This window comes from Staurois parvus, unplaced genomic scaffold, assembly GCF_062004578.1.
Source record: "Staurois parvus isolate SC_StPar_1 unplaced genomic scaffold, SC_StPar_1.0 ptg000303l, whole genome shotgun sequence".
Classification (NCBI taxonomy): domain Eukaryota; kingdom Metazoa; phylum Chordata; class Amphibia; order Anura; family Ranidae; genus Staurois; species Staurois parvus.
In genome coordinates, this window is record NW_028318099.1 from 4,126,137 (window position 1) to 4,146,533 (window position 20,397).

At 39.6% G+C, this 20,397-nt stretch overlaps 1 protein-coding gene across 2 annotated transcripts in view; it reads left to right on the forward strand.

The window, feature by feature from the left end:
- Positions 1 to 20,397, forward strand: part of PHYHIPL (phytanoyl-CoA 2-hydroxylase interacting protein like) — a 172,964-nt gene that overhangs the window by 42,976 nt on the left and 109,591 nt on the right. The gene's annotated exons all lie outside the window — the stretch shown is intronic.

The following is a 20,397-nucleotide window of genomic DNA, read 5'->3' on the forward strand; positions in this document are numbered from 1 at the left end:
TTTATAACATATCTGTTAGACATTCATATGGCTGCTTACAGCTGCCTTGGTATCTCTTCCTATGCTTAGTGTGGATGTATAACTTTTTTCAGCATATGTGTATTTTATAATAAGCATCAAAATATTGACTTAGTTGATAAGAGTACAAGGAGCAGTCAGGTAGGAGTAGCGTGTGGAGAAGGCTGGCGGGGGAACATTACATCAGGTCTGAAAAGGCAAGTCATTTAGGGCCTGTTGCAGTGCATAAACACATTACTGCCTTCTCAGCCACATCCATGTTTTACATAGGCCGCCAAGAGACCATAATGCATATTTTCACAGACATGCAGCATTTCCTTTTTTTTTTCTTTTTTTTTTTTTCTTTATGCTGTCACAGGTAATTCCAACAATTTGAGTGTATACGGGTTTACATAAAAATGAAGCGACATTTTCCATAAATTGTCAAAGAAGAGCAAATAACATGAAGACCATGCATTGCAATAGAGCAACTTTGTATAAATACAACTTTGTATGTATAAAGGTAACTTTGTATAAATACTAGATAATCAGGTCATAAGATATGATTCAGTAGGATGTGATGAGGAATGTATCCTAAATAGTATTACATTTGTAGTGGCTATTATGGCAAGCCTGATTTAGAGGGGGATTATAAAGAAGGTAGGGGGAGGGTGTGAAAAAAAAGCATGTTTACTGGTGTCCTGCAAAGGAGGGGGGTGGGGCGATATTGGGAAATAATGGAAGGGAGATAAAGGTACTGTTCACCAGGGGAATGGCCTTCAAGAATGTATCCTAAATAGAATTACATTTGTAGTGACTATTATGGCAAGCCTGACTTAGAGGGGGATTATAAGGAAGGTAGGGGGAGGGTGTGAAAAAAAAGTGTGTTAACTGGTGTCCTGCAAAGGAGGGGGGTGGGGAGATATTGGGAAATAATGGAAGGGAGATAAAGGTACTGTTCACCAGGGGAATGGCCTTCAATATGGCGCGTGTATCAACACACAGTAAATAGTGCAGATGGAACCATTTGGTTGTAGCTTGATGATTAGGCCTTCAAACGTTGCTGTCCTTTTTATCATGCAGCGGTATATGACCACTGCTCAGTTCTCTAGCATTCTCAGACAGTTCTCCTCTGAATGCCTGTTCATGAAGCGGTGTAGATCACTTCTCCTAATGAGGAGAGAAGTGATCTACAAACGCTCTGAACGCTAGAAAATGGCTGCTGTTACTGTAATCTTGCGAGATAACAGTAAGAGATCAGTCAAACACCGTTTTCTGAGCAGCGGTGAATTACCGGTGCTTCGTTTGCGGTCTCCCTGATTCTCCACCTCTGGGCTGGAGAATCTGGAGGGAGAATTTTCACACAGATCACCAGTGAAGGGCTGACATCGCTCCTTCATACACTGGCCGTTAGTGTGTTGAGATGATCAGCCGAGAACATGTTCTCCACTGATCATCTCTGTTCCCTAAACCACTAATGATCTGAGATCAGCAATGATCCTTAGGATCGCTGCTGATCTCAGTTTCTTAAAAGGACACCTATGTTCATTGGGTCCGAGGTAGTGGATTTTGGTCCATGATTTGCAAGTAGGGTTGGGTGGTTTGGAAGTAAAGCCAGGGCCTGCAGGCCAGCCTAAATCTTTTGTTTGTATTGTGTATCATTTAGGTTAGGCCCTCCCTTTGGATGTCCATGCAACATCTTATTATAGTGCATGGCTGAGATGGTTCATATGCTGTGTGTTATTGCAATGCACAGTAAAAAAAACATAGTTTTTTGCAACACAATAGGTTGACGGGGTCCTTTTAGGTAAACGCTCTCAACTGCATACTTGTTCTGGACCAGTTACAGTGCTCAAAAAACAAATTCAGAAGTTCAGCATGGGAATTGTAGAATATGGAACTGGCAGCCTCCACATTTCCCTCAGAAAACATGTCTTGGGCTCCCTCACACTACCTGCACAAGAAAACAATCTGCTTACCTGTGTGGTCTGGTGTAAGCTTCAGGCTCTATGCACATTGGCATTTTTTTAACCTCCTAGAAGCTATTATCAGCAGATTTTTTTTTTCTGCTCCCAGAAGCTAAATAGTGTTATCCTATGTATCCATCCACACTACTTTAGGCTATTACCATTTCTTGAGCTTCAGCATCTAGAAGCAGAAAAAAATTGTTTTTGTAGAGTTTTTTGGAGCGTTTTTCCAGCAGAAAAAAAACTGCTAAATGCTACTAAAACATTCATAACCGCTATTTTCTAGCTTGTTTTATTTTTCCTCTACATGTATTGTAAAAACGATAATCTAATGCTCCTATACACTTCTGAACACTACTAAAAAGCTACTACCAGCGGTTTTTATCCAGCATTTTTCCCATCTTAAAAAACGCTAGTGTGCATGGAGCCTCAGGGTGCGACACCTTGTATTTTTATAATGTAGGGCAGTGTTTTACATTTTTATGGGGTTTTTTTTGTTTTTTTTTCTTCTAAAGTTTTCATCTTAACTTTATTGAAATGGCACACGGGGGTTTATTTACAAGAGCTGGTTCACTCGTAATCTCACGCATTTCTGCATGGAAACCAATCAGCTTACTGGTTTTATTGCTAAACCTTAATTGAACAAGCTGAGGTTAGAAGCTGATTGGCTACCATGCATTGCTGCACCAGATTCTGAGTGAACCAGCTTTAGTAAATAAACCCCACAGTGATGATTCATTCATTTCTATACCCTGCAACTCAATGGTGTGAACGAGCCCTAAAGTTGTATGACTGGGCAAAATAATAATATTACCAATAATAATGAAATATTCAGTACAACGAATAACAAGAATGGGGTTGATTTACTAAATCTGGAGAGTGAAAAATCTGGTGCAGCTCTTTCAGGTTTTCAGGTACCATGCACAGCAGCACCAGATTTTGCACTCTCCAGTTTTAGTAAATCAACCCCAGTGTGCACACGTTTTGCCTTGAAAGAAAAATGCAGGTACAGAAATAACTGAAACTCCAAGCAGTGTTGGCAGCCCTTGTTCCGTAGTCCAGCAGGAGCACCAAAGGTAGGGTTGACAACACTGCTTTGGATTTTAGTGCAGCAGAGGCAGTGTTGTAAACCACTACAAAAAGTTAACTCTGGATTTCTGGCAGGATCAATCTGTGTGCTTCTGTACTTGCAATATACAATTTAACTCACCGATGACCTCGCTAACTTTCCTGCGCATGAAATCGTTATAGCTGGTGGTCTCATAATAAGGCCTTGTTCACACGGGCCTGCTTAATCTTACACCCATGCAAAGGGCAGTGTTTGCCTGCATGGGATGCAAAGGTGTTTTGCATCCACATGTAGGTAGTTCTATTCATGTCAGTTGGGATGCAGTGGCTGCATGGACACAGCCACTGCTCCCAGTTTTACATCTGTGTGGGTGCGGGTGCGTGTCCCCAAACACAGACAGTGTGAGTCATGAAGCTATTTTTGTTGTAGATTCTGGTAGTCAAAACCGCTGCAATATTACAAGGAGTCCGCAGCAGAGATCTCTCCAACCACCCCTACTCCTACAACCTCAGAGTCTCTCTCTTGCAGCTGCAGTAGCTTCCATTCTCTTTCTGCATTCTGAGCCATTTTCAGTAAATGAAAAATGCCATCATTGAATTTTCAGGGAGATGTAGGAAGACAGTGGGATGCTGAACCTGTTAGCTTCAAAATCAAAATAAAGATTTGCTTTTTTTTCCACTTGAGTATGGCGGGGCTGAAGCCACACAGAAGCTAATGATATGCTAGAAAGTGAATAGGAAACTGCTGTAGATTAGAATACATAATTTATGAATGTGAACAATCTCTTTGAGTGGTTTTCAGGTAAATCATAGATGTTCTAGAATATATCATTGCCTCATGTCATTATAGCTTGAAGATAAAAGCTAGTAACTTTATTACAAGTCAGCTGAATTATACTTTGTTGTAATTTATTGTTTTTTTCCTACTCAGAGGAACAATTAACCCTAAGAAATGACTTCGTATTTATCCTGTTAACATTTTTTTTATCTTGTTATGCTCTAAAGCTTAACCTGGCACTAAACCCGTTTTTTGTTGTTTTTTTGTTTGTTTGTTTTTTTAAATATTCTGTTCAAGTGCATATTCTTTGCCCAGCAAAGTCCCTTCTATTGCTCCCAGCCTCCTCCAAATCTCAAAACTTTTTTTTCTGCTGTGATTCAACTTCCCGTTAGAGGGTAGCCACATTCCACGGCAGTTTATAGGATTTTAGATTTGCAGCATTTTGTACACTGCTTTTCTCTTTTAAAAAATATTTTGTTCATTTTAGAACTTTCCAAATACAGCTGCTAATGCCAAATTAATCTGTTAATTTATGCATGCTGACAATTCTAGATATTTGATCTTTGTGTGCTGATCTCTTGTGATTCATCTTAAACATGATGTTACGCAACACTTGCAAATTAGATATTTTGCACTCAGCACTGGCCCGATAGCTACCAAAATCATATATTTCACTCCTTAAAGTGGTTGTAAAGGCAGAAGGTTTTTTATTTTTATGCATTTTGTGAGTCCCAGCCCCTGACTTATACTCAGCTGAGTCCAATCCAGCGATGTGCATGAGAGCCGAAGCTCTCTTGGCTCTCTCACATCTTATTAGCTTAGAAACAGCAACTGGAGCCATTGGGTTCTGCTGCTATCAATCACAGCCAGTGAAGAGTGGAGGGGGCTGAGCTGAGTTTTGTGAGTCTTATGGACACATAGAGGCAGCTCAAGAGTGAACAGCTTGCTACAAGGGGCACTCGGTGGGGGGGAGCTAGGAGCACTGACTGGGGACCCAATAAGAGGGCTGATCTGTGAAAACGTATTGCACAGAGCAGGTAGGTATGACATGTTCATTATTTTAAAAAAAATTAACTTTTAGAATTACTTTAATACTTATCATAAGAAGGTCCTTCTGCTTTTACCCTTTATTCCTTGCTACTTATTTGATGTTCGTTTTATCCTCCTTGACTCCTTCATGCTAGCCTAATGGTTTTCTCCTTCTGTGTTCTTTTGGACTTGATCTCCTTTACATGTATGGAAACAGCCAGTGTCTGCATACCTTTCTGTTATGTTCTAAGTATATAATCCAGGGATATAAAATACATAACACTGATAGATATGGAAATGTAATGTATTCTGTGGAGCTAATCAAAAAAGAGCATACATTTTTGTACAGCTTTGCTGTTGATTACACATTTGAACTTTGTTAACTGTTATGATACTCCCTGTGTTATTTATTACCACTATGCCATATTATATTGTGGTTGTATTCCTCTTTAAAACTACAATAAAATTATTAAAATAGTCTCACTGCTGTTCCATGCAACATTTAACACCAAGGCTGCATGTTCATGGTTTGTAATGATATCAGTTGTTATGACAATTGAAGCTCTGTCATTACAGTAGCCGCTTTTTGTTCAGCTTGATGTGGTGATGTACTGTACCAGTTAAATAAATGAGTCATAACTGGCAGGGAATTTGGACTCCTTAAAATCAGTTTCAGGAGAATTCATTGTAAGCTCTGTTTCTTGTTTCATATTAATTATTCATGACTACAATTCAGCCTTACAGTGTTTTGTATAGACTCTTGTTTTGTAACTCCACTAGATTTTTGGTTTCCTTCTATATTGAAATAATTTTATAATCAAAAGTTGATTTCATGTTGTATGTGCTCCCTGTATTATGTATCCCACTTAATCTCTGTTCTTGCAGTAAATAACATTGGAGACTCTATTGAAAATTTGCAACCTACCGGACTATTGCTGCAGCTCCAATATTCTAGCTGTTTACACAACTTTCAACTGACCTTTATCTTCAATTAGATTTCTATGTCTTTTATTACTTTTCAGTTTTCCCTTTATTTTTCTGATATAAAGACCACTATATAAAGATATAAAGCCCAACATCAGAAATTAAAAAACAAAACTACTCTTGCAGTGGGGCACTGATAATTATCTAAAGGGGGTACAGGAACAGGCAGGTTTCCATCTGTCAGATTTGAAAACCACACGGCTGTGCAGGGCTACATCCACATAGCCGCATCACCAGGGGCGGACTGACCATTTGGAAACTCGGGCACTGCCCGAGGGCCCGGGGTCAGTAGGGGGTCCCAGGAGATGCCCCTGGTACCTTTTTTTTCATAGGCTTTTTTGAGTTTGGGCAAGGACACGGGCCCCATGATCCCCTATTGCCCGGGGGCCCCATGAGTTGTTGGTCCGCCCCTGCGCATCACTCATTCAGAGTTCTGTGATCGGGTGCCTACAAGTCCTGGCAGCCTCACCAGCTGTCAGCTTGTAGATTTCAATGATCTACCACAGTGCTGTGGAGCGCCGTGGTAGTTCCTTGAAGCTTCCTGCCAGTATATCTGCTTGACGATACATCTCATACAGAATGCAGATATTCTGACAGGTCTGCAGGAGACCTGCATGACATCAGCGATCTGCTGATCGCTGGTGCAATGCTTTTCAGGCTACTGCAGACAATAATAATAAATGCACATTTGTACCTGCAAAAAAATGTGCATTTATTATTTTTGTCAAAAAGGTGAACTTATCCTTTAAAGGAAACTATAGGCCTGCTTTGACACCTGAGCAGAGTATATTCCTGGTGTCTTTCAAGTGTGTTTACAGGTGTTTATCCATGTATATGAAGCTTCTAGAGTTTTTTTCCTGGCTGGGCAAGGGAAGGAGAGCGTACCTTTTGGGAGGAGAGGAATTTTTCATGCGTAAAAGTGCAAGAAAATATGCGTATTGTGAGTTTATCCTGCATTCACATCTGAGCAGTGTGTTTTTTCCTGCTGGTTTGAAGCTCTTTTTTCAGATGTTTTTTAGGCACATTACAAGTGTTTTCCAGCTGTTTTTCTGCATGCATAAAGCTATAGGAGTTTGTTTCCTAAACTGGGCAAGGAGAGGAGAGCACTTCTATAGGAACAGAGGAATCCATGCATAAAAACATGCAAAAACATACTGTATTGTATGTTTAGCCTACATTTAGCCTGCATTTACACCTGAGCAGAGTGTACCATATATACAGGCATTCCTGTTGACGTCTATGAGATCAAAAGTGCCTGAATAAAAAAAATAAAAAAAGGCTGATGCACTTTTCTGAATTTAGGGTGACTGAGAATACAAGTGTGAACAACTATAGTTAGAAAGAATGGAACTCTGCATAGTTAGGTGTAGTCAGGTGTAGAGTAAAGAGCAGAAAAACACTTAAGTTTCAATGGGTGCTTAATCCAAAGAACAGAGGTGTACCGCTCAGGCAAACAGTCCAGATCAATCCACGACAGGTGCAGGCTCTGGCTCGCCACCACAAACAATGCAATAGGAAGAAGGGTCAACCACACAATGGAGGATAGATTAATATAGTGTGTATTTATTAATCCATAGGAGAAACAATGCCAGGACTTGAATACAGGACCTGTTAATGCAATTCACACGATCTCGTGCTTAATCATAATGTTATGATTAAGCACGAGATCGTGTGAAACGTGTTAACAGGTCCTGTATTCATGTCCTGGTGTTTTTGTGTGTCCTATGGATTAATAAATACACACTATAATAATCTATCCTCCGGTGTGTGGCTGACCCTTCTTCCTATTTCAATGGGTTCTTATATGCATTCCCACTGAAGTCTATGCGATCAAAAACATCTGAATATGTTAAAAAAAAAATAGTTAGGTCCATATATATTTGAACACAGGCACAATGTTCATACTTTGGGCTCTGTATGCCACCAGAATAAATTAAAATGAAACAATCCAAATGGATTTGAAGTGCAGACTTTCAGCTTTAATTCATGGGGTTGAACATAAATATCAAGTACTAATTTTAGGAACTGCAACCATTTTTATACACAGTCCCTCCATTTTCAGGGGCTCAAATGTAATTGGACAAATGAATATAATCATAAATAAAATGTTCATTTTTAATATTTTGTTGAGAATCCTTTACTGGCAATGACTGCCTGAAGTCTGAAACCCATGGTCATTACCAAAGACTGGGTTTCCTCCTTTCTGATGCTTTGCCAGGCTCTAACTGCAGCTGTCTTCAGTTGTTCTTTGTTTGTGGGTCTTTCTGCCTTTAGTTTTGTCTTCAGCAAGTGAAATTAATGCTCAATTGGGTTGTGATCAGGTGATTGACTCAGCCATTGCAGAATATTTTCCTTCAAAAGCTCCTGGGTTGCTTTTGCAGTGTGTTTTAGATCATTGTCCATCTGTACTGTGAAACAACTTTGCTGCATTTGGTTGAATCTGGGCTGACCCTATATCTGTAAACACTGCAGAATTCATCTGGCTGCTTCTGTCTTCTGTCACATCAGTAAACACCAATGACCCAGTGCCACTGGAAGCCATGCATGCCCATGCCAGCACACTGCCTCCACCATGTTTTACCGATGACGTTGTTTGCTTTGGATCATGAGCTGTTCCAAGCCTTTTCCACACTTTTTTCTTCCCGTCATTCTGCTACAGATTAATCTTAGTTTCATCCATCCAAAGAATGCTTTTCCAGAACTGGTCTGGCTTTTTTAGATGTTTTTGGCAAAGTCTAATATGCCTTTTCTATTCTTCAGGCTTATAAATGGTTTTCACCTTGTGGTGAACCCTCTGTATTAGCTCTTGTGAAGTCTTTTCTTGATTGTAGACTTTGACAGTGATACGCCCACCTTCTGAAGAGTATCCTTCACTTGTCTGGATGTTGTGAATGGGTTTTTATTTACCATAGAGAGGATCCTGCGATCATCCACCACTGTTCTCTTCTGTGGACATCCATGCCTTTTTATGTTGCTGAGCTCACCAATGTGTTCTTCTTTCCTCAGAACGTACCAAACTGTTGATTTGGCCACTCCTAATGTTGCTGCTATCTCTGTGATGGATTTGTTTCATTTTTGAAGCCTTACAATGACCTGTTTCACTTGCATGGACAGCTCCTTTGAACAGATGATGTAGGTTCACAGCAATAGATTCCAAATGCAAATACCACACTTAGAATTGACTCCAGACCTTTTACCTGCTTAATTGATGAAGAAATATTGAAGGAGTAGCCCACAGCTTTTGATTCAGTTGTCCAATTTCTTTTGGTCCCTTGAAAAAGGGAGGATGGCTACTCTTAAGAGCTGTAATTCCTAAACCCTTCCTCTAATTTGGATGTACATCCCTCAAATTAAACCCGAGAGTGTGCACTTTCAGCCCATATCCATTTTATAGCTTTAATATGTTTTGGTAAATACCTAAAAAAAAAAAAAAAACCTAAAATTGTGCCTGTGACCAAATATATATGGACCTAACTGTAGGAGATGAGTCGCTGCAATGAGTTTTTCTGTGCTTTGTGTGACCTTTTACCTTGAGCTATTTATTTCTTTACACAACTGATTTTTTTTCCAACGTGACAAAGACAGAGAGCAAAATATGTGGAAAGCTTCTCCTGTCTGTATAAATAAAACAAAAATAAAACAAAAAACGCACACATGCTATTCATATCCTGGTATGGTGTTCTTCTTTGTGGCCTGTAATAAATGATAGTTGCTCAATTCCTTGATAAACAGCAAAGTGCATGTAGATAGGTCAAGTAGAGAAATTGGATTCACCACTGCAAAATGACAGTTGTAGTTTGGGATCCTAGCTATTCCAATTGGAAACATTTCCATATTTAACAGAATGTGTAAAAATGCATTATTATTTCCAGCAAAGATTTATACTTTTAGATGCAATCACAACCAATTTGCAGAGTTCTCATTCTTACACCACTGTGTAAATGTTGTCAGTGACAAAGCCGAGAGCAGAGGGAGTGTACTTAACCATGTCAAACAAAATATCTCCCTAAGGCCGTCATGAGGCTGTTGCGCCCAAGAGAGAACTGTGGTATTAGCCCTCACCATTGGGATTTAAAGATTTTTTTTTTCCCCAGTTCCCTCTGGCTAAAATATCTCTTTAGCACAGTCAAATTGTCATACAACACATGAGATTAGATCTCTGCTGAAAAATACATTATTTGGAATGGCAAAAAGCTATGTGGCTTAAAACCTTTATTCTTTGTTTTAGGAAATATCTTGTCATGCAATATTTACTAACATGGTTCAGGGTCATCTCCAGGATACGGTTAATCTTCCAGGTTATTTGTTGGGTAGATTTCCTCTCCCTTTCTATCCTGAGAAGGCCTAAAGCTTAAATAACGCCAAACTTTTTTCTTTGTTCTTTTACATATAGTAAATGGAGGGTTATAACCCCTGTCTGTTTTTTTTTTTTTTTTACACCAGGGTCACCAGAAGTAGTGTCCCCATTGGGAGATTTCACCTTTATTACTGTTCTGAAGTTAATCCAAAATTTTGGATTTTCTTTCACTTTCAATGATAACAGGACATGGGACAAATAGAGCAGGTAAATCTCCCTTACAGGGGCACAGACAGCAGTCAAAACTTCTAGGTGTTCTAATCCCTATCCTAAACAAAAAAAAGAAATGGTTACACTTTAAATGCTTAGTCTACTTTTAAGACCATGTTTCATGTTACACCCATATTTGTCAAACATCATATCAAACCCACACCACAAAACCTTGTTTTTAATTAATAAACAAGATCCCAACCATGCTGTTGAATGTCCACCATACAAGGGACAGCCAAAACCTGCCAGTGAGAAACAAAGTGTGTCCTCTCCCCATTATCCGCATCTCTGAAGGCTGAGCTTCCATTTGCCTCCTGTTGCAGCATCAGGGCTGTCAGTAGCCACTCCTTGCCTGATTGTTTCCCAGGTTCGCCCTTTTGTGGCTGTCTTCTATACATTCTCGCATCTCCTTCCCTCCCCACCTTTCCTTTTGGTTTGGGAGTGGATCTGTGATGTACTTTTTTCAGTCTGTACCCCTTTGAACCCCTGAGGAAGCCTAGACTGGGAAACGCGTTGGAACCACTACACCTCTACCTCATTATGGCTATCTCTGAAGGTTGATCATTATGTAATGGTTCATAATAATCTATGTTTATCTATACTTGCCATGAGGAGGGTGAATGGGGTGCTGATTTTATATTGTATAAACATATTGTATATGTTTTTTGCTTGTATTTATTAAGGAGTGTGAATCCCCTACTTCTTAACAATGTTGTATAATAAAATTTTGGCTTTTTTTACTGTAAAATGATGTGTTGCGTTTCCTGAGGTTGGATTTTCCAGCACCTTTTAAAAGTCTCCCATTTCTTTCTTTCTTTTTTTTTTTTTTGATCCAGGAGTACAATAGACTTGTTAAGTATTATAAAACCTGCCGACGCAATCAAAACCCCTTCAACACAAGCCCATAGACAGTTCACTTTTTGTAGAAAGCCCTTTGATGATTTGATACCCAGTTAATTTCTTTTTGGCTGTTAGTGGTCAAGACCAGAAGAGAGTTGGCCATCCAAGGACTTTGACAAATGTCAAGTAATACCAAAGTCTCTTTTTTTTAAAAAAAATGAACAGATGTTCATACTGGATGCAATTGGATGAGGGGTGGGATCAAACTGCACTGTGTGTGTCAATGGACACACAGGTCCCTGCTTATGATCAAGCCTGCATAAGTGTTGCCATGGCAAACATAGGACATTCAGCCATGTGCATAAGCCAGGAGCTGGGGCTGCTGTGTGCAAAACTGATGCACAGAGCAGGTATGTAGGACATGTTTGTTATTTAAAAAACTCCTTTAAAATTACTTTAATTAGCCATCACAAGACAGTGGATGTTTAGAGGGTAAAGTAAAGCTTGTTCAGTGGTCCAGTTGTCTGGTAACAAGGTGACATGTACAGTCTACTTGTCATTCTTACTAAGAAAAGTGATTGTACCATGAAAATAACTGACAATAAATAAAGGGTGATTAATCAGAACTTGTAAGCTGGGAATCTTTCCACTAATGTGAATTATTACAAATTTGCCATATGACATTATTTATGTTTTCCTGAAACAATAAGTAATATTTATTTTGCCTTTTGTGAATTTCTTTTCATTTATGTGCATTTGAAGGCTAATAAAATGTTCATTGTAATGTAAATGCCATTTTCTGGTCCTCTAGCTCTTCCTGCTCTGTATTCTGATGTTTGGAATAAATGAGACTTTGGCGGGAAGACATGCAGCTTGGAATGCTAATCATTCTGTGTCGCTTGGGATGGTTAACTCATCATTAAAGAAGCTTAAATATACAGCTGTTATCTAGTCTTCCTTTTTGGATTAGTTCTTATGTAGTTTATTTAATGAGCAGCACAAGTACGGTATCTCTGGAAGTAAATAAGTGAGTTGCCCTGTTCCTCAGGTGCTTGTTCAAGAGTTTTATTTAATGTAGGTGCTTTTTTCATTATCCATGCAGCTTGAGATCTGTGACCCCAGGCACCTAGGGCCACTGCTGTATGTAAAAGAACAGGCTTATTGCAAATAACTTGAATAGGCTAGAACCCTCAGATATCTTATAGAATTCAGTGCCACAGTTCAGTAATGACTGGATTACACAACTTTGTAAACTGAGGTAGCCTAATTTTGGAATTCACATCTACAGACCACAGATTTATTGCTTAGTCTGCATGCACACTAGCTTTTTTTTTTTTTTTTTTTTTTTTTTTAGCTCAAAAATGCTGGGAAAAACGGCTGATAAAATTGCTAGCAATAGTATATTTCAGTAGTGTTTAGGAGTGTTAGCATTTATTTGCATTTCTACAGTACATATAGTGGAAAAAAACTAGAAAAAAAGCTGTTAGGAGTGTGTTAGTAGCATTTAGAAATGTTTAGCGGGTTTTTTTTCCTGCTGGAAAAACGCTCCAAAAAACTTGATAAAAACATTTTTTTCCTGCTCCTTGATGCTGAAGCTCAAAAAATGCTAATAGCCTAAAGTAGCCTAAAGTAGTGTGCATGGGCACATAGGATAATACTATTTAGCTTCTAGGAGCAGAAAAAAATATGCTGAGGTTCTAGGACCTTAAACACTAGTGTGCATGGAGCCTTAAAGTGGTTGTAAAGGCAGATGAATTGTTACCTTACTGCATACTATGCAGTAAGGTAAACAAACTTCTTCAAGCAGCCCCCCCTATACATACCTGAGCCTGATCTTGATTCAGCTATGGTCACGAGAGCTGAGGCTCTCTCAGGGGTGGAGCCCAGAGTGCCGAAGGGAGACCACAGAGGAGGAGAATTGGGGCTTCTCTGTGCAAGACCATTGCAGGTAAGTATTCTATGTTTGTTATTTTAATTAGAAAAAGAAAAAAAACAAGCTTTACAATCACTTTATGCAAAACTAAAAAAAAGAAGATAGTTTTGCCTTAATTATACTTTTATAGTGTAGGATTGTCAGTTTTTATTGCTGTCTGTGCCCCCATTTAGAGAGATTTGCCTTCTCTATTTGTCCTGGTTATCATTGAAAGTGAAAGTAAAAATCCCAAATTTTGGATTGTCCCCAGAAAAGTAACAGAGGGGAAATCTTTCAATGGGGACACTAGTTATGATGACCTGGGGGTCCCCAAGGAATTCCCTTAACCTCTCTAGTGGTATGATTATGTCCATATTTCTGTGCTGAAAGCAGTACATTTTTTTGCATGGAAATAATGTAGTTTTTTAATTGTAGGTCTGTAATTTTTAGGAATAACTCACTGAAATCTGTCCGAACAAGAGTCTAGTAAACATCCCGGGTAGGATAAAACTTGAAACACAAAATCATAAATTATAATTTAATAAATAATCATAAAAAAATATAATAAAAAATTTAATTCAATAATATAATTAAACCAAAAACACTGAAATTTGAAATATAGCGCCAAGTTCGCACATCGCTGAGCTAAGTTGCAGAATCGTTTTCAGTGTCTGATGATGAACTTCCCCAAAAATCATCACTCAATTCTGCAAGTGGTTCTAATTTACTATCGCTGTTCTCTAGCTGGTCTAAAACCCCTTTTGACCTAAAGGGATGCTTTTTGGACGCCATGGACTTTTCTCAGTTTCCAGGCAGAAAGAACAGTAAAAATGCAGGCAGGGCACAGGACAAAGCACTCAGGACAAAATGTATGTGAAATGGTTTGAAACAGTAATGTTTTACTATGTAATATTTGTTTATTAGAAAATGACAGTTTTTAAAATTTTCAAATTTGCCGATGGTTCCGGCTCCCGTACGTCCCGACGCTCGCAGGGACCGGAAGTCGGATGCCGGCATCGGCCAGAGGAGATGGCCGGGGATGCTGCAGGGGACGCATCGTGGGAGCGCAGGACAAGGTAAGCGCTGCAGGGAATCCCTGAGCAACGCCGTATGGTAAGCCCGAGTGTAGCTCAGGGTTACCGCTTTTGGTACTGAAACTTTACCCCGAGCTACACTCGGGAATACCGCCAGGGAGGTTAATTTTCAGGGATTTCCTCTCTATTACTGTTTGGCTATGGGACAGGAAGTACAGGGAAATCTCCTCCGTAATGGGACGCAGATGGCAAAAAAAAAATCTGATAGGGATTATAACCTTCCTTTACTCTATGCAAAATTTAAAAAAAAAAAGGTTTACTTATAGTTCTACTTAAATCTAAAGCTCTAGAAGAGGGTTTTTGACCTTTTTAGTCCAAGGACCCAAATAAAAAAGCGGAGGAGTTGTGTGTGGGCATATTTATTATCTTTTCATCTCCTAGAAACCAATGCTTTCTGTAATACATTACATGGCTTGTCTATAGGCTATGTCTATAGTAGTAGTAGTGTATGATTTAAAACTAAAAAAGTGTTATATAACCTGCCCTGTATCTTGCACTTAGGCAAATAAGGCTGTGTTTATTACAAGTGGACATGTGGGGACCCATCACAAACACTTCTGTGAGCCAAAGTTTAGGAAACACTGCTCTAGATCATCCAGGGTACAGAAAATGTAGTCCTTTATTGACAGATGTGACTATTTTATATTTGCCTCTATTGTTTTAGATATTCAACACTGACCTTTTGCAGTGTTTCTGTGCTCCCGGTCATAAAGGCAATATAAACCAATTCAAAAAGAACCCTCAAGTGATTCAGTAGTGCAAAAAATATATAAAAATATATACATATATAAATAAGTAATTAATCAACATAAGTGAAAATGGAAAGTCCATAAATGTCTCTTACACCAAATAATTCTTCTAATTCCCAAAAATAAATCGCCACATTCCCATAAAGAAGGCGTTCCCCCTTTCGGGTATGCACTCACTGAATAACCATGCCCCCCAATTCTCATGGTTGGCTGGAATTGCTTATTATATTATTCCAGATGGGATGGAAGTCGACCAGTATCGATATTGTTTCACTTCTTTCTGTTTATCCTCAAATCTCCATGCCTCTCATTCTTATGATTAGCTCACACCACTTCATAGATTCAACAGATTCCTAGTAATGAGGAGATATACCCATATAGATAACACTCTCCTTCTCCTCAATCCGCTCACCGCTCCCCCCAAGTCCCCCGGAGCCTCCACTGAGCAGTCAGTCCTTCAACTCTGTCAGTCAGTCCTTAATGAGTTCAAGGACTGCACAGTGGCTAAATGGTTAGCACTTCTGCCTGGCAGTACTAGGGTTGTTGGTTCAAATCCCAACCATGGCACCACCTGCCTGGAGTTTTCCCTGTACCTGTGTGGGTTTCCTCTGGGTACCCTGGTTTCCTCCCACACACTAAAGACATGCTGGTAGGTTAATTGGATCCTGTCTAAATTGGTCCTAGTATGTGTATGTATGACCTTAGATTGTACACCCCTTGAGTGTTAGGGACTGATGTCAATGTACAATATATATGTAAAGCGCTGTGTAAATTGATGGCGCTATATAAGCACCTGAAATAAATAAATAATAAATAAGGACTGACTGCTCAGTCATGGTTATTCAGTGAGTGCATACCCAAAAGGGGGAACGCCTTCTTTATGAGCACGTAGTGATTTGTTTTTGGGAATTAGAAAAGTTGTTTGGTGGAAGAGACATTTATGGACTTTCCATTTTCACTTATGTTGATTAATCACTTATTTATATATGTATATATTTTTATATATATTTTTTGTGCTACTGAATCACTTGAGGGTTCTTTTTGAATTTATTTGAGTTTGTTTGAAGTGGCAGCAATGTTTTTTTTTGTAATTTATATTTAATTTATATATTTTTTATTGTTTGATTTTTTATTGGCTATCATGCATCTAGCACAAAAGTATTTTGTTGTCACATAAAGGCAATATAAACCTCCCTACATGAACATTGTGCTTTCCACCTGCAGAAGATGTGCATTGATCCTGTACTTTCATGGTGTCACGTGTTGCTCTGTACGTACACCCTATTGTAGAGTAAATCTTCACATTTTTCTGTCAGTAGTTTCTGTTTGTGTTCAAACACGAGGCATGGGGCATGACACTTCACAGGTGAATGCATCACCTAGTGTCCTGCAGGTGCAGTAATTGGATCTGAATGGGCCACAAACAGGTAGAGAATTAATAGAGAAATCACTCTGCTGGAAGAGATGTGAGTTCATATCATTAATACTCTTACATTACATTTGTGAGGCACTGATTGAACGCTGCTGATTGAAAGTTTCCTGTCTCTTTACTGAATAGGGACAAGCTAAGAGGATGAACAGGAGTGATTTCTAAATGGTTTAAAGTATTCACCACAAGGCAAACAAGGCATTTGCCTATGGCGGCATTTTTAAGGGGGGGCATTTTTAAGGGGGGTGGCGGAAGAAGGGACACCCATGGAATGTGGACCAGGTGGGATCCATGGGAGGCTATGGGTTGCTTGACTGTGTATGCAGTGCTCGACTCTCGTTTCTGGGGATGTCCGGAGCTGTGAAGGTGAGTGTTTATTTCTCTCTCTCGCCAGGTGGAGGGTCATCATGGTAGCGGGTGTATGGGGGGCAGTAGAAGGCTCTTTTGGCCAGGGGAGGGGTTGGTTGGTGTCAGGCTTCCCCATGGTGTGGGGGCTGGACAATTTTTGTGTTGCCTAGGGCAGAACAAAACCTAAATACACCACTTTCTAGCCCTCCAGTCTGCTCTCCAGAAAGCTGAAAATGGCTGGGAAGTGATGTCAGCCATAGAATTGCTATGGGACTTCCGATGTCCGCTGTCTCTCCTACACATGCCTTCACACTGAAGCCGCTGCTGACAGCTCAGCATGGGACCAGACTGAAGTGACTGCAGAACAGGTAGGTATAGCGATTTATTTTTTCTTTACAGGTCTACATAAGATTAGGCTTAGGGCTCATGCACACTGCAGCTGATAAACTCACGTTTAGGAGCTGTTCAGCATTTTTTTCAGCAGCCTCTGAACTCTCCCTAATGTTTTTCTTTGTGTCCATGTACACATCGCTGTTTACAGTCATTTACAGGCAGTTGAGTTTACAGTCGTTTTCTGCAATCTTGTTTCACAAATTACAAATTGACTTTAGTTAATAGGTAGACTAGAAGATTGTTTACCTGTAGTCATCATTGTCTGCCTACCTTTGCGATGTATGTAAGTAAAATATGGACTAACTATATGTCACCCAGATTTGATTCAAGAAAAAGTATTCCGGATAAAGACTAAAGTAAATAAACTCTAACATTACTAATTCAAGTCTGTCGCTATAGGTTTTAGTATAAAACATTTTAATTTTAAACTCCCCTGTTCCATTCTATGCCAGAAAATGATTATTTTACTATATCAAGGATGGCACTGGGGTTCTTTATCTAAATGTGACACATTGAGAGCAGCAAATGTAAAGCTGCTATTAACAGCCAGAACCTCTAAGGTAATCTTCAGCTTCTGCAAGATCTGCAGTCCCTCTAGTATAGGCCTTTCTGCAATTAAACTCTATTTTTTTTTTAATCAGAGTTAATTAAAATAGTGCCTACTAAATAAGTCTACAGTTCATTATTCTGCTGTTATAAAATAAGCAATTACTGGCAAAATATCAGCTTTAGTATGGGCATATATAAAGTAAAATATGATCGATTTTACCAATCCTCACCACTTTTCCACTATTGAAAGATTTGTTCCATTTATTAAGCATATCATGTCCACTTTTATTGGTTTAGTGAGTAATCTAGGTCTCAGTAACATGTGCTAAGTGAATGATCTTTGCCTAAACTCTTTTACCACTTTTGGACCTGCTAAAGCTAGGGTGCTCAACCCTTTAAAGAGCGAGGGTCAGTTATGTGATTTGGTAACCGGTCGTGGGCCACAATTAAAAGAAATGGTTCAGAATTAAATTTTTTTTTTTTAATTTTTAATAGCGTAATCAACATTTTTCTGCTGTAACCGCTAAATGTCAGTGACAGGGAGAGGAGAAGTATGCTTTCAGCAGTTGCAGAAGGAAAATGGAGAGGATTGGCTCCTTTTATATGCCGCCCCTCCTGTCCAAGCGTAAAACTCGTGAATGTGACAGGGAGTCCGCACAGGTCCCCTAGAGCAGTGTTTTTCAACCTTTTTTGTGCAAAGGCACACTTTTTTCATGAAAAAAATCACGAGGCACACCACCATTAGAAAATGTTAAAAAAATTTACCTCTGTGCCTATATTGACTATATATAAAGTAATTCTCTTGAATAGGAATCAAACACAAAGAAATTATTTTATAATTACTTTATTATGAAATAATAAAGTATTTTATAATTGGACCCGGGGGCCGGACCAAGAGTAGATGAATGATGTGTATGTGTCATCCATAGTAAGTATAGTAATATTCCCCCATAGTAAGCATAGTAATTAATCCCCCATATAGTATTTCATCCCTCATATAGTATTTCATCCCCCATATAGTAATTCATCCCTCATATAGTATTTCATCCCTCATATAGTATTTCATCCCCCCATATAGTATTTCATCCCTCATATAGTATTTCATCCCCCCATATAGTATTTCATCCCTCATATAGTATTTCATCCCTCATATAGTAATTCATCCCTCATATAGTATTTCATCCCCCCATATAGTAATTCATCCCTCATATAGTATTTCATCCCCCCATATAGTATTTCATCCCCCCATATAGTATTTCATCCCTCATATAGTAATTCATCCCTCATATAGTATTTCATCCCCCCATATAGTATTTCATCCCCCCATATAGTATTTCATCCCCCCATATAGTATTTCATCCCTCATATAGTAATTCATCCCTCATATAGTATTTCATCCCTCATATAGTATTTCATCCCTCATATAGTATTTCATCCCCCATATAGTATTTCATCCCCCCATATAGTATTTCATCCCCTCATATAGTATTTCATCCCTCATATAGTATTTCATCCCCCCATATAGTATTTCATCCCTCATACAGTAATTCATCCCTCATATAGTAATTCATCCCCCATATAGTATTTCATCCCTCATATAGTATTTCATCCCCCCATATAGTATTTCATCCCTCATATAGTAATTCATCCCCCCATATAGTATTTCATCCCCCCATATAGTATTTCATCCCTCATATAGTAATTCATCCCTGATATAGTAATTCATCCCCCATATAGTATTTCATCCCCCCATATAGTATTTCATCCCTCATAAAGTAATTCATCCCTCATATAGTATTTCATCCCCCACAGTACTATTCCCCCCCCCCCCTTCTAGTAAGCCAAGTCCCCCGTGTCAATTCACTTACCTTTTGCGTTCCTCTCGCTGTCTTCCCGCGCCGTTCGGGTCTTCAGGGCGGACTGTGAGAGGAGCCTAGCTCCCCTCCCCTCACGTTCGGCACGCTGCCCCGCCTACACACATCCTGACAGCCACATCCGCAAGCCGGATTAAAAGGTCCGCGCGGACTTTTGGGGCTGCCAACCGAGAGGAGGCAGGGGAGCGGCCGACCGAGAGGAGGGAGGGGAGCAGGCGCCCGGCACACAGAAGAGCCGCATTAGACTGGGTAAAGAGCCGCATGTGGCTCGCGAGCCGCGGCTTGCCGACCACTGAATCATTAGATTCTAATGATTGGTCTATTTGTGAGCCGAAGCCACATGTTACAGATGAAATTGGAATTTTTCCCACGGCACACCAGACAATATCTCACGGCACACTAGTGTGCCGCGGCACAGTGGTTGAAAAACGCTGCCCTAGAGCATGGAGTCACCATTGTGATCTTTGACGCTACACAGGGGATGGGGGTGTGAGGTAAAAACACATTTCAAATATGGCGTTTTATTATGGCCACTCAAACCACAAGTGTAAATGAGGCCTTACTGTCCTAAGCCCCTGATAGGGTTGCTTTCACACTGATACTCTGAGGCTTACCCTCACCGCGAGTGCAGAACATTGCACCTGCGGGTTAGCTGCACTTTGCCATAGATTTCTATTATACCTTGCAGGTGTGGTGCACTTTTTGAAAGTGTACCAAAACTCTTGAATTCAGTTTAAGGTGGAGGGCCACATCAGAGGGCTCCAAGGGCCACAGGTTGGGCAACCATGTGCTAAGGTATGTGAATGTCCTGTAGCATTT